Raw genomic sequence first — 23,023 nt, forward strand, 5'->3', positions numbered from 1 at the left:
GAATCTGCACCCACCCTGTTTGTGTGCTAGATGCTCTAGACCTACTTCAGGAGTTATGGTCTGGGGTGCGATTTCGCATGACATCAGGAGCACTCTCGTGTTTATCCCATACACCCTGATTGCAAATCTGTACTACAATATGTGTTTCGACCTGTTGTGCTGCTGTTTATGAATAGCATTACAGGTGGTGTTTTCCAACAGGATAGCACTCCCCTACATACCGCTGTTGTAAATCCGAACATGCACTACATAGTGACGACACGTTGTTTTGGCCTGCTCTATCACCGGATCTATCTCCAATCGAGCAGGTATGGAACATCATCGGACCACAATTCCAGTGTCATTCACAAACAGCATTAACCATCCCTGTATTGTCCGACCAAGTGCAAACTGATAACTGTCACCTGTACAACAGAAAGCGTGCACGTTTGCATGTTTGCATTCGACATTCCAGCGGTTACGTAGGTTATTAATGCACCAGCATTTCACATTGCTATGGTGTATCTCCCCCCCATGAACCATGGACCTTGCCGTTGGTGGGGAGGCTTGCGTGTCTCAGCGATACAGATGGCCGTACCGTAGGTGCAACCACAACGGAGGGGTATCTGTTGAGAGGCCAGACAAACGTGTGGTTCCTGAAGAGGGGCAGCAGCCTTTTCAGTAGTTGCAGGGGCAACAGTCTGGATGATTGACTGATCTGGCCTTGCAACATTAACCAAAACGGCCTTGCTGTGCTGGTACTGCGAACGGCTGAAAGCAAGGGGAAACTACAGCCGTAATTTTTCCCGAGGACATGCAGCTTTACTGTATGATTAAATGATGATGGCATCCTCTTGGGTAAAATATTCCGGAGGTAAAATAGTCCCCCATTCGGATCTCCGGGCGGGGACTACTCAGGAGGATGTCGTTACCAGGAGAAAGAAAAATGGCGTTCTACGGATCGGAGCGTGGAATGTCAGATCCCTTAATCGGGCAGGTAGGTTAGAAAATTTAAAAAGGGAAATGGATAGGTTAAAGTTAGATATAGTGGGAATTAGTGAAGTTCGGTGGCAGGAGGAACAAGACTTCTGGTCAGGTGACTACAGGGTTATAAACACAAAATCAAATAGGGGTAATGCAGAAGTAGGTTTAATAATGAATAGGAAAATAGGAATGCGGGTAAGCTACTACAAACAGCATAGTGAACGCATTATTGTGGCCAAGATAGATACAAAGCCCACACCTACTACAGTAGTACAAGTTTATATGCCAACTAGCTCTGCAGATGATGAAGAAATTGAAGAAATGTACGATGAAATAAAAGAAATTATTCAGATAGTGAAGGGAGACGAAAATGTAATAGTCATGGGTGACTGGAATTCGAGTGTAGGAAAAGGGAGAGAAGGAAACATAGTAGGTGAATATGGATTGGGGCTAAGAAATGAAAGAGGAAGCCGCCTAGTAGAATTTTGCACAGAGCACAACTTAATCATAGCTAACACTTGGTTTAAGAATCATGAAAGAAGGTTGTATACGTGGAAGAACCCTGGAGATACTAAAAGGTATCAGATAGATTATATAATGGTAAGACAGAGATTTAGGAACCAGGTTTTAAGTTGTAAGACATTTCCAGGGGCAGATGTGGACTCTGACCACAATCTATTGGTTATGACCTGTAGATTAAAACTGAAGAAACTGCAAAAATGTGGGAAATTAAGGAGATGGGACCTGGATAAACTGAAAGAACCAGAGGTTGTACAGAGTTTCAGAGAGAGCATAAGGGAACAATTGACAGGAATAGGGGAAAGAAATACAGTAGAAGAAGAATGGGTAGCTCTGAGGGATGTAGTAGTGAAGGCAGCAGAGGATAAAGTAGGTACAAAGACGAGGGCTGCTAGAAATCCTTGGGTAACAGAAGAAATATTGAATTTAATTGATGAAAGGAGAAAATATAAAAATGCAGTAAATGAAGCAGGCAAAAAGGAATACAAACGTCTCAAAAATGAGATCGACAGGAAGTGCAAAATGGCTAAACAGGGATGGCTAGAGGACAAATGTAAGGATGTAGAAGCTTATCTCACTAGGGGTAAGATAGATACTGCCTACAGGAAAATTAAAGAGACCTTTGGAGAGAAGAGAACCACGTGTATGAATATCAAGAGCTCAGATGGCAGCCCAGTTCTAAGCAAAGAAGGGAAGGCAGAAAGGTGGAAGGAGTATATAGAAGGTTTATATAAGGGCGATGTACTTGAGGACAATATTATGGAAATAGAAGAGGATGTAGATGAAGACGAAATGGGAGATACGATACTGCGTGAAGAGTTTGACAGAGCACTGAAAGACCTGAGTCGAAACAAGGCCCCCGGAGTAGACAACATTCCATTAGAACTACTGACGGCCTTGGGAGAGCCAGTCATGACAAAACTCTACCAGCTGGTGAGCAAGATGTATGAGACAGGCGAAATACCCTCAGACTTCAAGAAGAATATAATAATTCCAATCCCAAAGAAAGCAGGTGCTGACAGATGTGAAAATTACCGAACTATCAGTTTAATAAGCCACGGCTGCAAAATACTAACGCGAATTCTTTACAGACGAATGGAAAAACTGGTAGATGCAGACCTCGGGGAGGATCAGTTTGGATTCCGTCGAAATGTTGGAACACGTGAGGCAATACTGACCTTACGACTTATCTTAGAAGAAAGATTAAGAAAAGGCAAACCTACGTTTCTAGCATTTGTAGACTTAGAGAAAGCTTTTGACAATGTTGACTGGAATACTCTTTTTCAAATTCTAAAGGTGGCAGGGGTAAAATACAGGGAGCGAAAGGCTATTTATAATTTGTACAGAAACCAGATGGCAGTAATAAGAGTCGAGGGGCATGAAAGGGAAGCAGTGGTTGGGAAAGGAGTGAGACAGGGTTGTAGCCTCTCCCCGATGTTATTCAATCTGTATATTGAGCAAGCAGTAAAGGAAACAAAAGAAAAATTTGGAGTAGGTATTAAAATTCATGGAGACGAAGTAAAAACTTTGAGGTTCGCCGATGACATTGTAATTCTGTCAGAGACGGCAAAGGACTTGGAAGAGCAGTTGAACGGAATGGACAGTGTCTTGAAAAGAGGATATAAGATGAACATTAACAAAAGCAAAACGAGGATAATGGAATGTAGTCAAATTAAATCGGGTGATGCTGAGGGAATTAGATTAGGAAATGAGACACTTAAAGTAGTAAAGGAGTTTTGCTATTTAGGAAGTAAAATAACTGATGATGGTCGAAGTAGAGAGGATATAAAATGTAGACTGGCAATGGCAAGGAAAGCATTTCTGAAGAAGAGAAATTTGTTAACATCGAATATAGATTTATGTATCAGGAAGTCGTTTCTGAAAGTATTTGTTTGGAGTGTAGCCATGTATGGAAGTGAAACATGGACGATAACTAGTTTGGACAAGAAGAGAATAGAAGCTTTCGAAATGTGGTGCTACAGAAGAATACTGAAGATAAGGTGGATAGATCACGTAACTAATGAGGAGGTATTGAATAGGATTGGGGAGAAGAGAAGTTTGTGGCACAACTTGACTAGAAGAAGGGATCGGTTGGTAGGACATGTTTTGAGGCATCAAGGGATCACAAATTTAGCATTGGAGGGCAGCGTGGAGGGTAAAAATCGTAGAGGGAGACCGAGAGATGAGTACACTAAGCAGATTCAGAAGGATGTAGGTTGCAGTAGGTACTGGGAGATGAAGCAGCTTGCACAGGATAGAGTAGCATGGAGAGCTGCATCAAACCAGTCTCAGGACTGAAGACAACAACAACATGGTGTATCTCGGACTTACATTAATCTGTGATCTTGCTATGTTACTCACTTAAATCTGTTGCCTAGACTAATGTACTCCCAAAATTTCATTACTCTTCTTTGATTAATTTTTGGTGCTGTGATTTTTTCCCGTCAGTGTACATACAGCATTAGGCATAGAAAAATTATGAGGATTATCTCATTATTGCCTCATTACGTTTTGTACGCGCCCGTTGTCGGAGGAAGAAATCTGTTATGGGAAGTAATTTCACTGTGACTGCATCTAACATCACCTTCGTTCAATAATAATGTCATTTTTCTTGACAGCCGCTGTAGTGGATATATCTCCAGTTATTTAACAGTGTGACTGTCTTAGCTTCCAAATAGAAATTGCAATACATGTCAAATTAAAAGTGAAACAATATCAAGTTCCGAGAGATTTTATCTCTACCCTCTAGTTTACCTCGTCTTGTCAGGTTAACCAGTTTTCATGGTTCGGCAAATTTTTATTTTAACATTGTGACCAGGTGGCCTTCCGGTCGCAAGAGTCTTCAGTTTACCTGAGGGAGGAAAGTCGTGTGCACCATTTGGCTGATTTTGCTGTGAGTACGAACTTTGTTCTCTCTATAATTGTATTTTAAGTCTTTGGGTATCGTATTTTCTGTGACGGAGGTGGGGGATCCGTGCAGCATTATCTGAATGAAAGTGGAAAACTGTCCAAAAGCTGCACTCAGCCTAGCCTGTATAACATTAATCCCATCATGCTCTCGCCACCTCCAAACTACTGTGATGCGCAGCAAGCTATAAGACCAGGTCATACTGTTCCATGGAATTACCTTTTTTTCTAATTTTATTACTTCCCATTAAAATACTACGATATCATCCTTCAGGGAAACGAAAGCAGCAACATATATGTCAAGCCACAACGTCCAGAAGACGCACACAACATGATGAGATATTAACTGTCAAATCGACAGTAGTGGGACAAATTGTATTCTAGCACTTTTTGTTAGTGCAGGTTGAATAGTTTCAGGGTAGCGAACTTGATTGTTTGATGCTCCCTCCATTAACCTACTGTCCTGTAAACTGATTTATGACCCCCTGGGGGTTGATTTATGGCCCACTGTGGATAATGTGCTCTTCTGAAAAACCACTCCTCCCTTCCACTTCTCCTCTCCTACTCCTCTGGGAAATCCCCTCACCAATACAATCTCACCTTTGATATTAAATTAATTGACTAATTGATTAAATCGATAAAATAATTAACTTTTCCCTCCTCACAAATCCCCCAGTTCCAATCCCCCCACCCACCTGGTATTGATAAGAAAAAGACTTGGTCTGTGCTAGAGAGGAATGATTCCACCACAGGAAATTCAATTACTCTAACATAGCAAAGGATATACTGTTTATTTATAATGTTCAATTCGGAGGGATTAGATTTTTCTTTTATTTGGTGGAAAAGGCTCCTCGTTCTCTGATATATTGGAAGATACAGCTCTTGTAAAATACATCGAAAAGAAGAAATTAAATATATCTCCTTTTTCCGACCACGCCTGAGAAATCATTACAAAATCGATGTCTACAAAACTCATCGCATGTGCGAGGGTCGTTCAATAAGTAATGCCGCACATTTTTTAAAAATCCATTAATATTCATAGACAAACGTCCTTGTTGGTGTGCTTCATATTTTTTCTCAGCACTGGTGAAGTTTCGAACGGTTCTGGCAGATGGCAGAGCTATAGTACAGCGTCAAAATTGCATCAACATACGACTCACCTTACAAGCAGCGTGCTGTTATTGAATTCTTGCGTGAAGAAAAAGAAACTGTGGTGAACATCAATAAACGTTTGTGTGCAGTGTATGGCAATGCTGCAGTTGGTAGGAGTGCAGTTGGGTCTTGAGTAAAGAAAGTTACAGCCTCAGGAAATGCGTAAACAGAGCTCCATGATCAGCCACGCTCGGGACGTCCTGTCACAGCCACTGATCCAAACATGCTGAACTCTGCGGATGCCATTATTCGTGCCAACTGGCGCACCACAAGTCTTCAGTTGGCTCTACAATTGTCAGTCAGCATTGTAAGTGCATCTGCAGTGATCAAGACTCTCGGATATTCAAAGAGGTGCTCATGAAGGGTTCCTTGAATGCTCACAGCGGATCACAATATTCAAAGAAAGGCCATTTCATCTGAATTGTTGGAGCATTTTGAGACCAATGGAGAGGACTATCTGTCATGCATAGTCACGGGGGATGAAAGCTTTGTGCACAACTTCGCGCCAGAAACAAAAAGACAGTCCATGGAGTGGCATAATCCTCATTCACCACAAAATAAGAAATTCAAAACAACCCCCTCTGCCAGAAAACTCATGGTGACAGTTTTCTGGAATTGTGATGGCGTCATTCTCGTGGACGTAATGCCAAGAGGGTCAACCCTGAATACAGAGGCGTACATGAAGACTCTGAGTAAACTCAGCATGTTCAATTGGAGAAGAACCCAGCAGAAATCTTGCTCCAACACGATGATGCACGCCCACACACAAGTCTGAGAACCCAGGAAAACATCGCCAAATTGGGCTGGACATCACTGCCTCATCCACCCTCAGACTTCCATTTCTTTGGGCAGCTTAAAGATTCTCTATGGTGAACACAGTTTGAACATGATGAGACTGTCAGTCAAGCAGTGAAAGCATGGCTATGTCTACTGGACAAGAGTTTTTACCAGCACGATATACATGATCTTCCACAATGTTGGCGTACAGCTATAGAATGTGATGGACACTACATAGAAAAGTAGGACATGGACATATAAATATGTTCTGAAAAAAAATGGGGCATTACTCATTGAACGACCCTCATAATTACACTACTGGCCATTAAAATTGCTACACCAAGAAGAAATGCAGATGATAAACGCGTATTCATTGGACAAATATATTATACTAGAACTGACATGTGATTACACTTTCACGCAGTTTGGGTGCAAAGATCCTGAGAAATCAGTACCCAGAACAACCAACTCCGCCAGTAATAACGGCCATGATACGCCTGGGCATTGAGTCAAACAGAGCGTGTACAGGTACAGCTGCCCATGCAGCTGCAACACGATATCACAGTTCATCAAGAGTAATGACTGGCGTATTATGACGAGCCAGTTGCTCGGCCGCCATTGACCAGACGATTTCAGTTGGTGAGAGATTTGGAGAATCTGCTGGCCAGGGCAGCAGGTGAACATTTTCTGTATCCAGAAAGGCCTCTACAGGACCTGCAACATGCGGTCGTGCATTATCCTGTTGAAATGTAGGGTTTCGCAGGGATCGAATGAAGGATTGAGCCAAAGGTCGTAACACATCTGAAATGTTACGTCCACTCTTCATAGTGCCGTCATTGCGAACAAGAGGTGACCGAGACGTGTAACCAATGGCACCCCATACCACTGCGGCGGGTGATACGGCAGTATGGCGATGACGAATACACATTTCCAATGTGCGTTCACCGCGATGTCGCCAAACACGGATGCGACCATTATGATGCTGTAAACAGAACCTAGAGTCATACGAACAAATGACGTTTTGCCATTCGCCCACCCAGGTTCGTCGTTGAGTACATCATCGCAGGCTCTCCTGCCTGTGATGCAGCGTCAAGGGTAACCGCAGCCATGGTATCCGAGCTGATACTCCATGCTGCTGCAAACGTCGTCGATCTGTTCGTGCAGATGGTTTTTGTCTTGCAAATGTCCCCATCAGTTGAGTCAGGGATCGAGACGTGGCTGCACGGTCCGTTACAGCCATGCGGATAAGATGCCTGTCATCTCGGCTGCTAGTGATACGAGGCCGTTGTGGTCCAGCACGGCGTTCCATTTTACCTTCCTGAACACACCGATTCCATATTCTGCTAATAGCCATTGGATCTCGACCAACGCGAGCAGCAATGTCGCGATTCGATACACCGCAATCGCGATAGGCTACAATCCGACCTTTAACAAAGTCGGAAACGTGATGGTACGCATTTCTCCTCCTTACACGACGCATCACAACAACGTTTCACCAGGCAACGCCGGTCACCTGCTGCTTGTGTATGGGAAATTGGTTGGAAACTTTCCTCGTGTCAGCACGTTGTAGGTGTCACCACCGGCGCCAACTTTGTGTAAATGCTCTGAAAAGCTAATCGTTTGCATATCTCAGCATCTTCTTCCTGTCGGTTAAATTTCGTGTCTAATAGACAGTAGTGTTAGTCATTAAAAATCTTTTGATCACATCTTTGCACTGACAGCAGTGCAGACGTGCCAGCTGGTACATTGTGCGACCTTGCAATGGCCACTTCGCTGGCGTTTGAGAGGATGCGTTATGACTGATGTCAACTGCCGCACTTGTTTATGCTCACACTGCCAACTGTCTTACAACTTCCAGTCGCATGTCCCTGCTTGGCAAAATTCTGACCAACCTGTCCAAACCAGCAGACCATAGTGTCTCAGAAACTGCACTCTTTTTTTTGTGATCATCCAGCAGCCAGGTCACTCTCACAACCACGGTCCCCTTTGTTCACGGCGATGTCCTTTGCCACCTCAAGTGGCTAATTCTGGTTCATCACCTGCACAATCTGCTCCAAAACGCACATCTTCCATACCAAAACAGTGGAAACAACTGCTCTATGTGCCTGCTCGGATGTGCACATACTGAGTTAGTTCAATGCACCACCATCAGAAGTTGTTGGGAGAAGCAACCCACACCTCTCCTCCGATTAATTCCCTCCTATTGTCCCCCTCGCCCCTCTGATTACTTCCAGTCAAACAAAGCATCATCTAGCAGCAACTCTTTGATGTCGATACCTAGGAAATCCCTCTCAAAACATATGCACATATCTTCTCTCTCTCTCTCTCTCTCTCTCTCTCTCTCTCTCTCTCTCTCAGGTGGCTACTTCCTGCCCAGAAAATTGTGTCACACTAACCGCTCATTTGTCCTGAACAAAGCAGTGGATACCTGATAAATTCCCAGCTCTTTATGTCTTGGAAATATTCCCTTACTCTATCAGACTGATTGTCTAATTAATTAATCAAATTGGTACCCTTTGTGTGTGGGCAGTTAGTTTCTCCTTGCATGTTATTGGTGGATACTATGACTGATATATGTGGTGGGATTCGATCCCACAGCTGCCCAGTTTTCAAATCTTTCTGGTATTTTCCCCCCCTTGCCTCCTGTTGATGGATAATGGCACAGTTAGATCATTTGGAAGGAGTTACATTACGTTGGAGGTAGCTGAGAACTTCAAATTTCATCTCAACTGCGTGCTATGTCCTTAAAAAGACCTGTGGAGGGGTTGGATTGACGCATGTGCTCTCAGTACCACTATTACTGAACAAGGGGGGCACAGTGGTTAGCACCCTGGACTCGCATTCAGGTGGATAATGGTTAAAGCCACGTCTGGCCATCCTGATTTAGGTTTCCGTTATTTCCCTAAGCCGCTTCAGGCAAATGCCAGGATGATTCCTTTGCAAGGGCACAGCCTACTTCCTTCCCCATTCTTTCCTAATACAATGGGACCGATGACCTTGTCATTTGGTCCCATTCCCAAATTCAACAAACCAACCAACCACCATTGGAAACAATAAATTGACCAATCGGGGATTTGGCGTCTCAATTTGAAGCAGAGTTGTATAAAATTATATTTGGAATTTCGAATTTCCTTGTGAATTTATACCGCCACAGTTGTGGAATTGCCAACTACTACAGGTTGTAAGTAGGCTGTTTAGGTTTTTAAGTTGGGAAGGTCATGTAGCGCTCTGTATGAGATTTACTGACTGTGCTGTGTGCAGTCTGTGGCTGGTTTGCATTGTTGGAATTTGCTATCATAGTGTTGGGCAGCTGGCTGTTAACAACGCGTAGCATTGCGCAGTTGGAGGTGAGCCGCCAGCAGTGGTGGATGTAGGGAGAGAAATGGAAGAATTTTGAGAGCGGATGATCTGGACGTGTGTCCATCAGAAAGAGTAAATTTGTAATATTGGATATCATGAACTGATACATATATTATGACTTTTGAACACTATTAAAGTAAATACATTGTTCGTTCTGTATCAAAATCTTTCATTTGTTAACTATGCCTATCAGTAGTTAGTATCTTCAGTATTTAGAATCTTTTACTTAGCTGGCAGTAGTGGCGCTCGCTGTATTGCAGTAGTTCGACTTTGTAGGGATTATTGAAAGTCAGATTGCGTTGCTCTAAAAATATTGTATGTCAGTTTAGCGTTGATCAGAATAAGTAAAGAGAGAAATTTCTGAGTACGTTCACTTCAGCTCAGCTGTTTGAAAATCAAATAACGTAGATGTTTATCAGCAGAGTAATTCATTAATTTTTCAAAGGGGACGTTTCAAGGTCTGCTAAGTGAAACTTATATACGCACGCACACATACAGAAAAACAGTGCATGGTGGTGGTGGTTAGTTTTTAACGTCCCGTCGACAACGAAGTCATTAGAGACGGAGCGCAAGCTCGAGGTAGGGAAGGACTGGGAAGGAAATCGGCCGTGCCCTATCAAAGGAACCATCCCGGCATTTGCCTGAAACGATTTAGGGAAATCACGGAAAACGTAAATCAGGATGGCCGGAGACGGGATTGAACCGACTTTCTAGAGGCGTTCTTGGTTTCTGATTGATCTCTGATGGATGCCGACTTTATATAATCTCCACCCCTCGCTCGCATCCTCCGTCTGGGCGCTTCCGAGCGGTCCGCGGCCGCTGGTGGGGGAAGCGCGGCGCCCCGCGACGTATCATGAGCCACATTCCTTCCGCGGCTAAGGCTGCTTGCGGAACACTGCCGTCGGGGTGACAATGCTTCTTCTTCTTCTACAGATGTCCTGACAGGAGCGGATTACCGTGTGGACTATCATTGTGTTTTAGTCATACGTAAAGCTGTAGCCCAGACTCTGCTTAACTGGAAACCGCTGTCTTTATTTATTAGTTCGTCATGCAGTCGGATCTCCACTGCCTCTTTGAGGAGACAATCCAGAAAGTGTTCGATTGCTGTAACACCTTTGTGCCATGGTCTGGCCTATATACATTTTCCCGCACTGGCAAGGAATTAAAATAGTTGGAATAAATGTAAACAACCTCAGATACGCGGATGATACGATACTGTTGGCAGAAAGTGAATAAGAATTGAGAACACTCTTGCTGAAGGTGAAAGACGAAATTGAAGAGGTCGGTCTCAGGCTGAATGTGGAGAAAACGAAAATTATGGCAACTACACCTACAAATTCGTGGGATATAACAGGAGAAACCATGGAGGTAGTGACCACATTCAGTTATCTCGGTTCCCAGATCTCTGCTGATGGCGACTGCAGCCATGAAATCAGGAGACGCTTGTTGCTTAGTAGATAGGCGATGTCAAGCCTTGACAAGGTTATAAGGTCCAGAGATATAACACTATCAACAAAGATCCGTATTGTGAGGGCTATGGTCTTTCCAGTTGTGATGTATGGATGTGAGACCTGGACCATTAGAAAGGCTGAACGGCGAAGAATTGACTCCTTTGAATTGTGGTGTTGGAGGAAACTTCTTAGAGTTCCATGGACTGCAAAGAGAACCAACAGATGAATATTGGAGCAAATAAAACCAGATTTCTCCCTGGATGGTCTAATGTTAAAACAAAAGTTAACCTACTTTGGACACACAATGCGATGGCATGCCTCGCTGGAAAAAAAACATTAATGCTGGGGAATATTGAAGGAACTAGAAGATGAGATGGATCGATGGCATCACAGAAGCAATGTGTTTCAACTTGGAAGGTCTACGGGAGAAAGTGTAAGACAGAAAAAAGTGGCGTGATTTGGTTCATGGGGTCACGAAGAGTCGGAACCGACTAAACGAATACAGAGAGAGAGAAGTCGGCGTTGACTGATCCAAATAATGTTTTCATTTTGGATGGAGGACGAAACACGCACTTGACATTATATTTTCTGAGTTTTCTGCCGATCTTTGACGATGTGTTCCCGAAATATGGTATGATCGCTGTCGCAACAGGTTTGTCTTTGTCCTCGGAAGGCTGCGGTCTCAGCCTCTTCGGTGTTAAGGCGCGTTTTATCTGCCGGTTGTTGTTACCGTTCGTGCTTGAAAGTGCTCCAATTCAGCTGCTAGGCTAACACAGTCGAGATTTCGTGTGCTCTGTGCACCAGTGTGCTTAGAACACCCCCTCTCTGTGAAGGAGCATGACAGCTGGAGGCATGCAGGTACAGATCTGTATATGTCGACTTGCGGTAGACGCTGTGTCCTAGTGTGCCTGACGAGCACATCCAGAAATGGAAACTGGTTGTTTCCTTCTGCCTCCATCGTGAACTTGATATTCTGGTGCAGCGAGTTCAGATGCCGCAGAAAGTCTTGGAGGCGTTGTCGTCCGTGTGGCCAGATTACGAATGTGTCGTCTACATATCGCAAAAAGCAAGATGGCTTGTAGGCTGCCGACTCGAGAGCTTCTTCTTCAAAACCCTACATAAACATATTGGCCACTACTGGTGATAGCGGACAGCCCATCGCTACTCCATCTGTTTGTTCGTAGTAGTTCCCACCGAACAGAAAGTATGTTGATGTAAGTACGAATTCGAAAACTTTCGTTACTTTTGGTCCGAAATTTTCTCCTATGAGGCTTAGGGAGTCTCTTAGAGGTACCCTGGTAAAGAGGGATACCACGTCAAAGCTCACAATGAGGTCTTCTCGGCCCAGTCGGAAGTTCTCGAGCTGCTTGGCGAAATGCGCGAAGTTTCTGATGTGGTTCTGACATTTGCCCACAAAGGGACTGAGCATCGACGTCAGATGTTTTGCTAATTCATACGTTGGTGCTACAAAGTTGCTTACAATTGGGCAGAGAGGCAATCTATCCTTATGGACTTTAGGTAGTCCGTAAAGCTGCACCTCCTAGACTTTACGGACTACTCAAAGTCGTGACCGGGCCCAATATCTCACGAAATAAGCGTCAAACGAAAAAACTACAAAGAATGAAACTTGTTTAGCTTGAATGGGGAAACCAGATGGAGCTATGGTTGGCCCGCTAGATGGCGCTGCCATTGGTCAAACGGATATCAACTGCGTTTCCTTAAATAGCAACCCCCATTTTTATTACATATTCGTGTAATAAGTAAAGAAATATGAATGTTTTAGTTGGACCACTTTTTTCGCTTTGTGATAGATGGCGCTGTAATAATCACAAACACATAGCTCACAATTTTAGACGACCAGTTGGTAACAGGTAGATTTTTTAAATTACAATACAGAACGTAGATACGTTTGAACATTTTATTTCGGTTGTTCCAATGTGAAACATGTACCTTTGTGAATTTATTTTTGAAAATGTTTGCTGTTACATCGTGATTACCTGTAAATATCACGTTAACGTAATAAATGCTCAAAATGATGTCCGTCAACCTCAATACATTTGGCAATACGTGTAACGACATTCCGGTCAACAGCAAGTAGTTCGCCTTCCGTATTGTTCGCACATGCACTGACAATGCGCTGACGCATGTTGTCAGGAGTTGTCGGTGGATCACGATAGCAAATATCTTTCAACTTTCTCCACAGAAAGAAACCCGGGGACGTCAGATCCGGTGAACGAGCGGGTCATGGTATGGTGCTTCGACGACCAATCCACCTGTCCTGAAATATGCTATTCAATACCGCTTCAACCGCACGCCAGCTATGTGCTGGACATCCATCATGTTGGAACTACATCGTCATTCTGTCATGCAGTGAAACATCTTGTTGTAGCATCGGTAGAACATTACGTAGGAAATCAGCATACATTGCACCATTTAGATTGCCATTGATAAAATAGGAGCCAATTATCCTTCCTGTTATAATACCGCACTATACATTAACCCGCCAAGGTCGCTGATGTTCCACTTGTCGCAGCCATCGTGGATTTTCCGTTGCCCAATAGTGCATATTATGCCGGTTTACGTTACCGCTGTTGGTGAATGAATGACGTTTCGTCGCTAAATAGAACATGTGCAAAAAATCTGTCATCGTCCCGTAATTTCTCTTGTGCCCAGTGGCAGAAGTATACATGACGTTCAAACTCGCCGCCATGCAATTCCTGGTGCATACAGATATGGTATGGGTGCAAACGATGTTGATGTAGCATTCTCAACACCGACGTTTTTGAGATTCCCGATTCTCGCGCAATTTGTCTGCTACTGACGTGCGGGTTAGCCGCGACAGCAGCTAAAACACATACTTGGGCATTATCATTTGTTGCAGGTCGTGGTTGACGTTTCACATGTGGCTGAACACTTCCTTTTTCCGTAAATAACGTAACTATCCGGCGAACACGGGTAATGTATCACGAAGCAAATACCGTTCGCATTGGCGGAATGTTACGTGATACCACGTACTTATACGTTTGTGACTATTACAGCGCCATCTATCACAAAGCGAAAAAAGTGGTCCAACTAAAACATCCATATTTCTTTACGTACTACACGAATATATAATAGAAAATGGGGGTTCCTATTTTTTTAAAAAAGCTGTTGATATCCGTTTGACCTATGGCAGCGCCATCTGGCGGGCCAACGATAGTGCCATCTGGTTTCTCCCTTCAAGTTGGACGAGGTTCATTCTTTGTAGTTTTTTTCATTTGATGCTTATTTCGTGAGATATTTGGCCTGGTCACTATCAATTTACCACCCTGTACAACTGAGGTAGGAATTCAGGTGACTCAAGAATGAGAACACTGTCTCTCAAGTGCTCACTGTAAGGTTTTTTTCTTTTTTGGTGCAGATGTCCATAACAGTTGACAGCTACTGTTCACAAACGATCATGTTAATTGTTTACTTGTACGTACTGTGACCAGGTGTTGTGTCTACCACCAATACCATCCCGATGTCGATCACCGAGCGAAGTGGAGCTATGGTTAGCTTCTGGACTCTCATTCGGAGGACGATGGTTCAAACCCGCGTGCGGCCATCCAGATTTCGATTCTGCGTGCTCCAGGCAAATGCCGAGATGGTTCCTTTTAAAGAGCACGCCTTATTTCCTTCTCCTTCCTTGACATAGTCCGAGCTTGTGCTCCGTTTCTGGCGACCTTGATGTCGATGGGGTGTAAAACCCAATCTTCCTTCCTTTCGACACCGATGAGTGTGCAAAACTTGTTCTGTCTGAATTCGTCTTTCAACTGCTGTGATGTCGTGTTTCGTAGGTTAAGATGGATCCCAGTTCAGCTTCTCTCGAGACTAGTGTATCAGACTGTTGTCGCGATATTAAGCCCCAAGCACTCCACCCTAGTCTCTTCTGAGCATGCCTATTAACTCCACATAACGATTGCAGCCTACCAAACCGATGATTACTAGTTCCCTTAGGACATGTCCTATTAACCGATCCGTTCTTTTAGTCAAGTTATGCCACAAATTTATTGAATCCCCAGTTCGATTCAGTACCTCCTCATTAGTTTCTCGATCTACTCATCTAATCTTCAGCATTCTTCTGTAGCGCCACACATCCAAATCTTCCGTATTCTCCGTATATGAACTGCTTACCATCCACGTTTCACTACCGTGTAAGGCTACACTTGAGACAAATATCTTCGTAAAAGATTTCCTACATTTAAATTTATATTTGATGTTAAAAGATTTCTCATTCTCGCAATTCACAGAATGCAGTAATATGATCTTACTTCAGCCATCTTCTGTTACTTTGATGCTCAAACAGCGAAAGTCTGTTACTTTTGCGTCTCATTTCCTAATCTGATTCCCTCTTCAGCATGGCCGATTGAATTCGACTACGTTCCATTTCCCTTGTTGTACTTTTGTTGATGTTCATCATATACTAGATATTACACATTCCTTTCAACTGCTCATCCAAGTCCCTAGCTGTCTCTAACACAGCTGCAATGTCATAGGAAAACTTCAAAGATATTATTTCTCCCCTATGAACTTACACAGAGGTAACGAAAGTCACTGGATAGCGATATGCACATTTGATGGACGGTAGTATAACGCACAGAAGATGTAAAAGGATGCTCTGGCGGAGCTGTCAGGTGTACTCACGTGATTCATGTGAAAAGGTCTCCGACGTGTAGTATGGCCGCCCGACAGGAATTAACAGATTCTCAATGCAGAATGGTGGTTGGAGCTGGATGCAGGGACATTCCATTTCGGAAATCGTTAGGGAATTCAGTATTCCGAGATCCACAGTATTAAGAGTGTCCCGAGAATATCACATTTCAGGCCTGACATCTCAACATACAGTGGCCGACAGCCTGCAATTAACGACCGAGAACAGCGCCGTGCGCGTAGAGTTGTCACTGGTAACAGACAAGCAACACTGCGTAAAATAACAGCAGAATTCAATGTGGGACTTGCGATGAACGCACCCCTTAGGACACTGCGGCGAAATTTGACATTAATGGGCTATGGCAGCAGACAAATGACGCGAGTGCCTTTGCTGAGAGCACGACACCGCCTTCAGCACCTCTCTTAGGTTCGTGACCATATCGCTTGGATCCTAGACGATTGGAAAACCGTGGCCTCGTCAGATGAGTCCAGGTTACAGTTGCCACGAGCTGATGGCAGGGTTCGACTGTGGCGCATACCCGACGAAGCCATGGACCCAAGCTGTCAACAAGGCACCGTGCAAGCTGATGGTGGCTCCATAATGGTGTGGGTTCTGTTTACATGCATTGGACTGGGCCCTCTGGTCCAACTGAACCGATCATTGTCTGCAGCTCGTGGTCTCGCGAGCGCGTTCTCGCTTCTCGAGCAGTGGTTCCCGCGTTCGATTCCCGGCGGGGTCAGGGATTTTCACCTGCCTCGAGATGACTGGGTGTTTCTGTCGTCCTCATCATTTCATCATCATTCATGATAGTGGTGAGATTGGACTGAGCAAAGGTTGGGCATTTGTACGGGCACTGATAACCGCGCAGTTGAGCCCCACAAACCACACATCATCTTTCAATCGATCATTGACTAGATACGGTTATGTTCGGCTACTAGGAGATCATTTGTAGCCATTGATGGGCTTCCCAGTCCGCCCCGATAGCTGAATGGTCAGCGTGACGGATTGCCATCCTACGGGCCTTGGTTCGATTCCCGACTGGCTCCGGAATTTTCTCCGCTTAGGGTCTGGGTGTTGTGTTGTCTTCATCATTTCATTCCCATCCGGCGAGCAGGTGCCACAATGTGGCGTCGAATGTAATTAAGACCTGCACCAAGGAGGCCGGATCTGGTCCTCAAGGGGCCTCCCGGCCAATGACGGCAAACGCTCATTTCAATTTTCAGTTCATAGACTTCCCAAACAAGGATGGAATTTTTATGAATGACAATCCGCCGTGTCACAACTGTTCACGATTGGTTTGAGGAACATTCTAAAAATCCGAGCGAATTGATTGACCACCCAAATCACCCAACATGAACCTCACCGAAAATTTATTGGATACAGTCAAGAGGCCAGTTCGTGCACAAAATACTACACCGCCAAAACTTATGCAATTGTGGACGGCTTTAGAGGCAGCATGGCTCAGTATTTCTGCAGGAGACTACCATCAGCTTGTTGACTCCATGCCACGTCGAGCTGCTGCACTATGTCCGGCAAAAGCAGGTTCCACATGATATTAGGAGGCACCCGATTGCTTTCGTCACATTGGTGTATTTGATGCACAGATTAGATTCTAACCTCTCCTCTCCGAGTCGCTCAAATCAGGGCTACTTTCCGAGTTGTGCAAACAAGGGCTCTGCCCATTAAGATAAGAACGTCGAAGAGCTAATTTGTAAGTATCTAACTGAGTCATCTATTGTGCACATAGCAGTGATGTGGTTAATACCCGGTGAAACACTTGTTGCGCTCCTCGAGTGTCGAGTCAAAGGACACTGATTTGCTATGTGGGTAACGATGCGCTGCACGACTCTCGTTGGGACAGACAGCCGAGTCGGGCTGCACGAGGCGCCACTCAAGACCGAGAGCGCCTGTGTGCAGGAGGGCAGAGCAGAGTCCGGGCGGCGATATTAGCGTCACTCGAGGCCGCAGCACAAAGCGGCGCGGGGGAGGGCCTTTGTCCGCGACACGGGCGCAATCTGCTGCCGGCAGCCGCCTGCCGACCGCTCACCGGTGGCGCGTCCGCTCTCGACGCTCCAGCCTTATCCGCTATGGCTTCTCATGCTACAAGCATACTTCTGGTTGGCTCGTGTTCCGTCAAAGAGAACGAGGAGAAACTCATTACGGATTGTCGCTCGCTCCCACCCTTGAAACGACGTTACCGTTACGACCAGTAGTACACACGACTGTCGATTATCCGAACTAATTGGATGGGAGGGGGAGACATCGGGCTTCGGAAAACCGCTTTCTTCGGATAATCAAAATGTATACGTTTAGTTAGCAGTTCATCAAGAAAAAAAGGCTCCAAGCACTATGGGATTTAACATCTGAGGTCATCAGCCCCCTAGACACAAAACAACTTAAACCTAACTAACCTAAGGACGTCATACACACCCTTCCCGAGGCGGTATTCGAACCTGTGACCGTAGCAGCAGCGCGGTTCCGGACAGAAACACCTAGAACCGCTGTGTTCACCAATAAAAACTACAAAACTACTTGTACCTACATTAAAGCGCCAAAGAAACTGATGTAGCCATGCGCATTCAAATACAGAGATAGGTAAACTGGCAGAATACGGCGCTGCAGTTGGCAACGCCTATATAAGGCAACAAGCGTCTGGCGCTGTTGTTCGATCGGTTACTGCTGCTACAGTGGCAGGTTATCAAGATTTAAGTGAGTTTGAACGTGGTGTTATAGTCGGTGCACAGAGATGCGACACAGCATCTCCGAGGCAGCGATGAAGTAGGGATTTTCCCGTACGACCATTTCTGTGTGTACCATGAATATCATAAATCTAGAAACACACCAAATGTCCGACATCACTGCGAGAACAGCACCTACGACGACTGAAGAGAATCGTTCAGTGTGATAGAAGTGCAACCCTTCCACAAATTTCTGCAGATTTCAGTGCTGGGTCATCAACCAGTGTCAGCATGCGAACCATTCAACGAAACTTCATCGACGTAGGCTTTGGAATCCGAAGGCCCACTCGTGTGCCCTTGATGACTGCACCACACAAAGCTTTACGTCTCGCCTGGGACCGTCAACACCGACATTGGACTGTTGATGACTAGAATCATGTTGTCTTGTCTGACGAGTCTCGTTTCACATTGCACCGAGCGGATGGACGAGTACGGGTGTGTAGACAACCTAATGAATCCATGGAATCTGCGTCTCAGCAGGGAACTGTTCAAGCTGGTGGAGGCTCTTTAATGGTGTGGGGCGTGTGCAGTTGGAGTGATATGGGACCCTTGATAGGTTAGACACGCCTCCGACAGGTGACACGTACGTAAGAATGATGTCTGATCACCTGCATCCATTCATATCCATTTTGCATAACGATGGACTTGGACAATTCCAGCAGAACAATGCGACACTCCACATGTCCAGAATTGCTACAGAGTGGCTCCAGGGACACTCTTCTGATTTTAAACACTTTAGATGGCCACCAAGCTCCCCAGACATGAACATCATTGAGCATATCTGGGATGCCTTGCAACTTGCTGTTCAGTGGAACTCTCCACCCGCTCGTACTCTTACGGATTTATGGACAGCCCTGCAGGATTCATGGTGTTAATTCCCTCCAGCACTACTTCGGACATTAGACTAGTCCATGCCACGTCGTGTTGCGGTACTTCTGCGTGCTTCCGCGGGCCCTACATGACATTAGACTGGTGTACCACTTTCTTTGGCTCTTCAGTGTAGAATAATAGGAATCGCTTTTGTTATTTCAAACGCAAGTTGTAGGGCGGATCTTGCAAATCAGTATTTGTATGAGTTCTTAGCAGACTTTCTTCTTCATCCTCTTCTCTTTCTAGTAATAACTTGTGCAACAATTCTTTTCTGTTACGTTACCTTGTTACATAAGTTATTGTAAGGAAGAGAAGAGGAGCGAGAAGGAAGTCTGTTACGAACTCATAAAAATATTGCTTTGAAACACGCGTCCTACTGCTTCCCTTCTGCAATAATAAAATAGATTCCTGTTCTTATAAATATATTTACTATTTATGGGTAAATAGGTAAATAACAGTATACAGTTTAATTCTTTGAATAAACAGGTTTTCTAAACATCCAGGTTCCCCAAGAAGTTCGAATAGTCAAGTCTCTAGTGCTCTAATTGACCTAAAAGTTACGAAAACATGCTTTTTTCTTTAAAAAAAGACATTTGTGAAATATTTTTTCAGTGTTTCTCCCATATTCCTCATTCAACCCTGCATATGAAAATAACTGTTAATGATAATTTTTAAAAAGTGCTAAATTAAGGGTTAAGACTAACTGATTGCACACCACATATTGCAATGTCTCTGTGCAGAGAAGAGGATTCAGAAGATAAACCACATATAACAGTCCCATTGTACTTAAGACTAGACTGAAGTTTAAGAGAATGGTCTCAAAGAGTCAGTGTGGAAGAAAGTACGATACTGAAATATTAATAAATTATGAAAAGCATGTTTTAAGTTCGCTAATTTTTTTGGTACTGCAATAAGGAATACCAGAGTAGGTAGTTCAGTTGAAAGAGGTCAGTCACAGATTTTGGACAAACATAGGAACAAGAAAGGTAACTGCAAGAAATATTTCATTCGATCCCCAAAGAAGGAAGTACAATATTTTCAGGGAAAGACAGGAATACAGCAATATAACACTCTGAAAAATAAATTAAATAGGATGTGTAGGACAGCCAAGAGGATAATGCCAGCAGTAAAGACGCGAAGAAAATCAAAAAAGGAATAATCATGGAGAGGACTGACACAGCATATAGAAAAGTCAAAACCTCCGCCAGGAACTACTACCATAGTCTAGTGTCGGGAATGAGAGACTTCCATTGATGCAAGCAGTTACCATAACGGAATTATGTTTTTGAATATTCTGAGTCCTTTTTCAGATTTTCGTAGGCAGTACTAGCCTTTTAACACGGAAGTTCAGTCTCTCTTATAGTCTTTCTTTTTCTGACCGTTTTTCTCACATGAAATTTGCATCTGAAGGTGCTAATAAACTTGACAGGCACCACTATGTGATTTTGCAAAGCCAGTATTGTAAAACTGATCAAATAATTTGCAATGCGTGCCAACGCTAAGATGAATCTTGTTTCTGTCTTTTCACTTATCTTGATAAAGACTACATATAGCAAATGTTTCGAGTTGCACACAGATACGTCATGTTTGGATTCTTTTTCCTTGAATAGTGACGTGATTGCGTAGGAGAACTATTTACTCGTACATGAGCCCATGCAGTTTCCTCTCCTCCTCGCTGCACATATATTTATCGATTGTTACGTCTCCCCAGTTTATCTTCCTTAAATAAAATAGCTTTTCATGTCATATTACACATTAATCTATCATTGTGAATGTACGTCGAGTGTTCTGTTGCCTAATTAAACACAGAAACTAACTTCAGGAGTTTCAGACGTTTTCTTTTGTTGAATTACATGAGATAAGCGTCCATTACTTTTACCGAAGATCGCTAGACAAGCTTTCTTACATATCTAAACGTCTGATTCACATATAGTAAACTTATATATATTTGTTGTCGCCACCTAATTCTCTCTGGATCATCAGTATACCTCTGCTTGACAGGTTTCATATTCACACATCCAAATATGTAAGATTTTGAAGCTCATTGTTATTTAGATTTCGGAGATAATGAAACAGCGTCTCCCGTGTACTTGCAGGTACAATATCGAACATTTTCTCACATAGACTCAATCAGAGCCTTTTGATTTTGCCTTTTTCAATACACCCGTATAATTACTGTACTCTTTATCACTGTTCTTTTCTTCTTCTAAACTTCTTGGGGTCAGTTCTGCGGATTACACTTTCGCTTTCGATAATTTCCTCCGATTTTTCACACTTTCGGCGACGTTCCCTATTTCTGCATCCGCCTTGTTCACTACCGGTACTTGTATTCTGTACTTAATGAGCCAACTGAACACTTCAAACACTCTAAACTAGGTTTATAAAGTGATTAATATTACATATTACACAAGGATTATATTTCGTGTTTACATATTTATTAATTCCAATATAATCTACGTCAGCCCCCAAACCTTTTTAAATAATAGTTAACTATCTCTTCTCTGTTTATCATATGGCACAGTATTGGCTATTCTGCTACTCGCTTATTCAGCTTCTTTCCACTGGAGGAAAGTCGGAGTGTAGCGGAAGGTTATCCCGTTTTTTACATAACAGAAATTGTATCTAGCGAAATGCAAGAAATTCTCTGCTTTGCATTACACCATAATGTTATATTTAGGGGTGACATCAGTGTCAGTTTTGATAGTTCCTGTGCCCAGCAACAAATGGCAGCACTTATAAGTTTTTACATTTGAGGGTTAGCCCGTTTTTCTGCGCACGTCTCCTATAGAATATTATCTGCAGTTGTGACGGAGTGTTAAAGGATTGGCTCCATTGACCTCGGGGATGTGCATCACATTATATGAAGTACTTTGTGACAGTTAGGGGATAAGCTGCCATGTAACATTTTCAGATCCAGGAACGTACGTGTGCAACCCTATTAACATGGTTCTTGTGATTTTGGAAGATGAGAATGACCACGGCATATTCGTAATGAAGAAGTAGAAAGCATGGTAAAACTTGGTAGCAGTGAATGCTGAAATAAACGTCCTTGTTCATGCCACCCATAAAGTGAATAAATGGTCCCAAATGACAGTACGAAAAACACTCCCCAAACATCAACCACGTTTAGCCTACAGTACGTACTCCACACACGAGAGATCAAACGCCTCACAGGGCCATCAGTATCCTTGATGTATTAGAAGATTTGATGAAGATGCAAAATCGCAGCTTGCCAGGCTACATTACATGCCTGCAATCAGATGCTGACCAGGTTCTGAGTTGTTTCCTCTACTAGAGATATGGAGCCATTGTGAACAATGGTCTTCTACAAAGCACCCAATTTCAAATGGCCACTGCTTACTGTCTCCTTCGCAATGTTCAGCCAGAAAGAGACTTCGATGGACTTAAATTCCCCGACATCATCAATGAAACCAATCCTCTCTAACGATATGTGACACTTGTCTCTGGCTGCTATCAGTTGGTATCTTTTAACAGCCCTGTACTTACTCAATGTTACATGGCAGTGAGTGGTACACCATTCTTTGCAGACATGTCGGACAGTCCGTAGCTGTACAATGGCGCTTCTTCATTCACACAACTAGGAGACGACCTGT

Source organism: Schistocerca gregaria, chromosome 5 (assembly GCF_023897955.1).
Source record: "Schistocerca gregaria isolate iqSchGreg1 chromosome 5, iqSchGreg1.2, whole genome shotgun sequence".
In the NCBI taxonomy this organism is placed as follows: domain Eukaryota; kingdom Metazoa; phylum Arthropoda; class Insecta; order Orthoptera; family Acrididae; genus Schistocerca; species Schistocerca gregaria.